The sequence below is a fragment of the Monopterus albus genome, unplaced genomic scaffold, assembly GCF_001952655.1.
Source record: "Monopterus albus unplaced genomic scaffold, M_albus_1.0 scaffold88.1, whole genome shotgun sequence".
NCBI lineage: Eukaryota > Metazoa > Chordata > Actinopteri > Synbranchiformes > Synbranchidae > Monopterus > Monopterus albus.
Window position 1 is genome coordinate 1,380,461 of NW_018127968.1, and position 7,084 is coordinate 1,387,544.

The following is a 7,084-nucleotide window of genomic DNA, read 5'->3' on the forward strand; positions in this document are numbered from 1 at the left end:
TTTCTGATTTAGCTGAGGAAGAAAAAAAAAAGCTTTTATTCCTCTGCAACATTGTCATTCAGTAGTCTCCTGCATCTGGTCTGTGTCACAGACCTCAGGGTGTCACCATCAACCTCTGTGCTCCATCAACAAAAGCCATTAGGAGAAGCAAGATAGAAGACAGAGAAGTGACACAGCATTTCGATAAAGAGATGTGAGATGCTTGCCCAGACAGAGACAATAAAGATTTATGTAAGCACTGTGATAGATTACTGCACCCTGTGTGACACATTCTCTGAGGTGGCAGCTGTACTCTGCTGTCTGTCTTCTGACTACCAGGACTCCAGTACTACCAGTGCATTGAGAATTCCTAAGCATAAGATAAAAGAGGACGATTAAGAGAAGGTTCGAGGATATTTGCTTCATTTTTAAACCCGTACGGAAAAGAAGGTGGTGGGTGGTGGAAATGTGATGGGTACTAGGTGGGAAGATGGCATCTCTGGATCATCTCAAGGGTTTTGGTTCTCTGATAATGAGCCAGGTGAGTCCCAGTCTCTGCACTGCTCACAAACTCAAGGATGCCACACAGGGTTTGATCAATATATCGTACCAGCCATCATTCCACTGCCACCGGGAACTGTCCCATTGGTCCGGGCCACTTGGCCCCAGTACACGTTTTTGTTTCCATTGCACATTGTGAACATTGCTCTTGCTGAATACGTCACGGTGCCATCTTCTGCATCACCAGAATGGACAACAGCGGTATACATAGATTCAAACATGGCTTCTTTTTCTCCATAGAACAATGTGCTGTGACGGGAGGCAACATTCCCAACCTGAAGCAACATCTGAGACGATATCTCTTTCAATTTCACACACACACACCTTAAAGACCCCCCCCCACCCACTGTGAGCCCTCAGCTCTGTGCTTGCATGAGATACTGAAGGTGTTTATTTTTGTACATAAAACTGTACATGGTAGCCACACACAGACTGAATGATGAGCATTGATGGACAGACCAACACACACTGAACAATCACAGGTCACACAGAGATGCAAGTCAAATACACATATACTTTCTAGGGGGGGAGGGGAGGAGAGGGGAGGAGAGGAGAGGAGAGGCAGCAGGAAACAGTTATATACTGTGAGTCAGCCCTATGTTTTCAGCCCACATGTTTTTCTGTCAGCTCCCTATCTGCTCTGTCATGTACTGTTGAGAAGAGATTATGGCTCTCTAGAAATAGTGACATCCTATAGACTTCAGACTGGTCTGAAGAAGGTATGACAACAATGAGATATGTGCTAATTAATTTTCAGTCTGGTTTGACAGTCATAGCCAAAAATATTGGCACCCCTACATATGTGTCACACAACTCACCACTTCTCCCAGAAAATTGTTGCAATCACATATTCTTTGGTTTTCTCGTGCTTATTTCATCTGTCCTATGAACAGATGAGGCTTAAATAGACCTTTTTGGTTGTCCACATCATTCTACTGTTTTCAGAAAACAAAATGAAGCCTTCAAAGAAAAGAACACGGCCCCTACAGTCAAACATGGTGGAGGGTCACTGATGTTCTGGGGTTGCTTTGCTGCTTCAGGCTCTGGATGTCTTGATTGTGTCTATCGTATTATGAAATCTGAAGACTACAATGAATTATGGGGCACAGTGTAGGGCCCAGGGTCATAAGGGTGGGTCTCTGTCAGAGGTCATGACAATGACCCAAAGCAGACTTCAGAAAGCACCAGAAATGGTTTCAGACAATGAGCTGGAGAGTTCTGAAGTGGCCAGCAATGAGTCCAGACCTAAATCCCATAGAGCTCCAGTGGAGAGATCTCAGAACAGCAGCTGGAGAAGGAAGCCTTCAAATCTGAGAGACCTGGAGCAGTTGGCAAAAGAAGAGTGGACCAAAACCCCAGGAGAGAGGTGGAAGAAACTCCCTGATGGTTACAGGAAGTGATTTCAGATATTTTGTCCACAGGGTGTGCTGCCAAGTATTAAGTTTAGGGTGTCAGTAATTCTGTTCAGTCCATATTTGGAGTTTGTGTGGAATGTATCGGATTTGACTTTTTATCTCTGCTTTTTTGTGTCGTTCCAATGTAAACAAAAGAAATAAACAGAATACCAAAGAATTTGTGACTGAAACTATTTTCTGGGAAAAGTGGTGGCCTTTGGGACAGACTCTAGTGAGTCTGACTTGACTGATCTCAGGCTCCCATAAACTAAAGGTCAGTTGTCTTGACCCCACGTGTCCCTGAGAGCAGAAAAAAAACTAAGATGAAGAACAGAAGCCCAACTAGCAAAAAAAAAAAAGAGCTGTACAGTAGGTAGAAATCTGTCAGTGGACTTTTTGGAAATCCATTTATTTCAGGTCAAGTGAGGTCAGTCATACCACTCCTGAACCCCAGCCAAAAATAGAAATTACTTAGCTTAGACTTGGCCCATTGCCTGACAGGACTGTCCGAGCACAGCAGCTGAAGTCAGTGGTTCTGCAGTCCTTCAGCATATATTTTCTTAGATGATGGAACACTGAGATGTTTTATCTCACAGACATGAGATGATTGCAAAGGCACTAACTCACTCTCACAGGTAAAATGTGATTAGACATGTAGTCTATGCAGTGGAGATAATGAATTGGGCCTGACCTGATCTCTGGCAGACATATTGTTGCCTTGTATGTATCCTTGGTTCTGTGCCTTCCACTGTAAAACTAAATATAAGCAGCCGACTAAAGTAGTGTCAAGCCATTTATCACAAACACACTAGCTGTTTGTAGATCCTGTATTCCAGCTTGTTTTTCATTTTCTCCCCCTAAGAAGAGAGGTCAACATCAGGCTCAGAGATGAGAAGTAACCCTCAGCAGCTGAGTTTAGGCAGTTTGCAGTCACTAGACATTTTATAGCTGTTGAACTAACATTTAATACTGTCAAAAGAAATGTTACAAATGTTTTGTTGCATCACATACTTAAATAGGAGTCCTCAAGTGAATTAAAAGAGTTGATTTTGAGACCTTTAGTGAATTATTTCTGTACTAAACATCTGCTGCCTTTCCACCTCGGTTAGCCAATCTCCAAATAAACACTACTGTATGACGATGGGGTATTTTCCCTCAAGGCCTGCCTTACTTTAGTTTTGACCCAGAGCTTGTCTAAAATTGTCCAACATAAATATCTTAAACGAATGTGTAGCATAAAATAGAAAATTGTGTTGTTGGTCAAAGCAGCTGTTCAAGTCCAGAATCAGAACGCTTGGTAGCTCTAAGTCTGAATGATAAAGACTAAGAAAGACTTGAAAGTGATAACGGCATATAAACTAACAATTTCATTTAAAGAGTATATACAATAAAAATAATAGCTGGTATAAATATAGCACAATAGACTATGAAACTGACCTTCTGTTTTTGAACTACTTCCACTGTTCCCACAGCTGATGGAAAAGCACAAATAAATATCTGAATACTCGTCAGACACAGATCAAGTTTCAACTACAGCCAACACAATTAGTTCATCAAAACACAATTATTGTGCAATACTTCTAATAAATGAAATCTTGTTAACTGTGCGTCATGTTTCAAGCAACATCTAGTTCAAATGTGAGAAGTGTTGTGTTATGTGACAGTAACCTGATTATCTTTGGGTTTAGGAAAAGAGACAGAGAGAGAGAGAGACAAAAGGAAATATTTGTCACTATTGTGTTTTTGTTTCCACTTCTTTTAGATGTTTTAGAGACAAAATACTCAGTCATGACAATGACAGGTATCATCTAAGACTTCCACCAGAAGCATCTTCTCACTGTTCTCATATTTATAAACCTGGAGTGCATCACTCAGCCGCGGAGACAGAGAGAGGGAGCGTCATTGGCAGTTGGATGGTGGAAATGGAGGTTGAGTGTGTTGAAGCTGCTGCGAAAGCCACCGCCGAGTGTCTCTCTTCTTTCATACAAAGAGCCTTTCCCACTTTCTCTGTCTGACACATGCACACACACACACCCAGAGCAAGCATTACATCATATTATGACTGTGACATGGGAGGACTGCCTGTTTGTGGGTGTTTGTGTGGCTGACCAGCTGAGTAAGTATCTTCACAGGAATCAGGATTAGGTTGTCTCACCGACTCACAGGGCATAGTTGAAGCTGACCTACAGTGCAGGGCACCGCACATGATCGGCAGCTGGCCTGCTGCAGTGCTGCCTACTGCACCGGAGCTGGCACCTCGGCCTGGACTGCCCACTCTGGCGTGCGACTGTACCAACCTCAGTGAAAATAATCAGTTCAGTAAATGTTTCCTTTACATTCCCACCCAAGACGCTGTAGCAGTCATCTTTCACTGGTCATAACAGAATGTCTCACAGTTTAAGCTTAGCCCATTCAATCCTACCACTTTTTTTTAGCACATTTCATGCACAGACATAATTAGGAAGATAGGAATGCAGTTACACAGCATTATGGCACAACAGAGAGTGCATTAGGAAAAGCAACACACATGGTCGGACAACAAATTCCCAGGTTAGCCTAACTATCTAAATGATCTTATCGTGAGCTGAAAACAAAGATGAATGTTACATTTATAACCCAAACTATCCAGCATCTATTTTCAGGAGATCTTCGTTGCAGTGGGCAGGTGCTTTCTCTTCACTGTGTGAAGCTATGTCTTCCTGTGCTGCTTTCTATATCTCAGCAATGCAGTTTGTAAGTATAGTATCATAACAAAATGAGGGCCTGTGGAAGTCTACCCTGCTGGTCGTCTAAAATGCCGCTACAAGGCAGAGTCCATGAATCCCTGGCCTTCACTGGGTGCTGCTCAAATAACCAATTGGATTTCAGGTTCTGTTTTATAAGCGCTGAATGTTTTGGGACTGCTCTCCCTTTCTGAGCTGCTCTGACCCTACTCCACTTTCAGGTTACCTCAGTCTTGCCAGCTACAACCCAAGGGACTTGTTCAGTTTTGAGACTGCAGAATAGGTATTCCCTTATGTTCTGTTCTAAAATCCTGTCTTTTAGCTTCGGCTTGTTGAGAATAAACTGTGAGAATAAACTCTTGATATGTCTTATGTGTTCTATGTATAAATCCATATCTCCTGGACAAAACTAACTGCACCATTGGCTTTATTATTGTCAGGCACAGAGCACACTAACTTAAACTAAACCCCCAGGCTATGCTAGACAAACACCTCATGTCTAAGTTATTGACAAAAACCCCATCGTGTACATTTGTAGTCATCCACACCATTAATGTACCTACCCACTGCTCTGATTCATCGTCTGGCTGCCCGATCCGATATCCGACCGACTGACAGGCTTTTAATCCAACCGTCTACTGTATCAACCATACAGACAGCAATTCATTAGGCCAGGGACAGACCGCCCAGACGTCACCTTGACACAGACACTTTCAGCTGATGTCTCCTTCCCCGAACACTCACATACTATCTAATTACTTACCTAAATCAGTTTGTAATTTCTATTATGTGCTGTCAAAATTACTTTAAGGATGAGGTTTTTGCTTCTAACTCATCTTCTATCCATGAGAAGGGAACAGGTACAAAATGGCCAGCACCACCCATCTCAGAGGTCCACGTCCCCTCTTAAGGCCTTACCACACACATCAGTAAACCTGCCCACCTTGTGAGTCGCACTGAGTTTCACAAATATCTCATATTCAGCACTAAAAAGCAGTAAACACATAAACATACAGTGTGACAAATTATTTTTAAATAAAAGGAGGGCTGTGATGGGTTGCAGAAAAATTATGACCTAAAAAAATAAAAACAGACAACACATTTCCATGTTTCAGCACAACAAGCTCCATCTCCCAGTTGTTTGCTCATAGCCTCTCCTCTGCCCTTCCTTACATTTGGGCCAGAAGCATGTAAAGGGCAAACAACTGTCAATATACAGCCCTGTTCCTGCACTTAACAGTTACAGCAGGCAACCCTGGACCTCCTGAAAGATGAGCCCACATTTTTAGCAAGGAGGAGCTCCAAGCAGCCTGCCTGCCTGACCACTTACGACTCCAAGCATCCCAGCCTTATCAGGCATTTAAATATATCTGCACACACTGTAGTAAGTGGACTCGACAGAGGGGAATCAATAACCAGTCCCTGAGGCCAGACTGAAACCTGCATGTACTGTTAAAGACTTCTATTATGTACGAGCTCACTATATAATATTGGTTCAGTATGAGATAAAGGATCTCTGAGGTGTAACAGCTGAGACTCATTTGGCTGCTGTGCTGGGTTTCCTGTTGAAGCAGGGGTTCAGTGGAGAGATCAAGTCTTAATGATGCCTGTTTTCACATTGGATTTTAAATGGAATGAACAATATGAATGCAGCCATTAAATATGATTATTTTACATAAATTGACATGTTACTGATGACAATAACAAACATGCACATAATAGAATTTACTGGTGTGATCAACCAGAGATGGGCCAATATGACTCAGCACCTGTAATGCACCCCTCTCTCATTCTCTCTCACTAGGCATTATTAGTTTTCTAGGGGGAATTCTTATTTATTCTTACTTTAACCTTTTGTTATAGCTTTCTACAATGTGTTACGGGCATTACAACTGCGTGATGGCCGTGCACTGCCACCGCAGCAAGGCGAGCTCCCGCAGTGAACGCAATAGGTAAAAGCCTTTATGTAGCACAATGCAGACATCATCCTTTCAACTCGTCAAGAAAACGAGCATTCAAGTGGAAATGGTCCAATAATAAACAGTGCAATTGAGTCAACGATTCCATCTTACCCGTTTGACAGATGTGCTGCTGCTCAGTGATTTCATACCGTATTAATTCCTTAACACTGCTCATTTAACGTGGCTGACAACACAGCTGGGCTATCACACCCAGACCAGGTTCTCCTGTAGAACAATGCATCCTCTCTCCATCCACACAGAGAGGGGCTCCTCATCATTTCAGCCTCACTGCTTGCTGAGACGTCAATTCACTGTTGGGTGTAGAGAGTGTCTCTCACCGCCAACATCACATGCTGGTTTTGAGTCATTGTCATTTGTACACATTCGTTTGTATTAGAATACTTTTATAAAAAAAATAACATTTTTTTTAAGTGTAATATTTTCCTACCTGTCCGGCGCAAGTGTC

General features: G+C 42.5%; 1 protein-coding gene across 1 annotated transcript in view; it reads right to left on the reverse strand.

Annotated features, from left to right (window-relative positions):
* The window catches only part of map2 (microtubule-associated protein 2), a 75,809-nt gene extending 68,725 nt beyond the window's left edge, over positions 1–7,084 (reverse strand). The window contains exons 1-2 of the mRNA XM_020607690.1: positions 7,067–7,084; positions 6,730–6,929 (exon numbers count right to left, since the gene is read on the reverse strand). The gene's annotated coding sequence lies outside the window, so the exon portion shown is untranslated. The remainder of the gene's footprint in view (positions 1–6,729; positions 6,930–7,066) is intronic.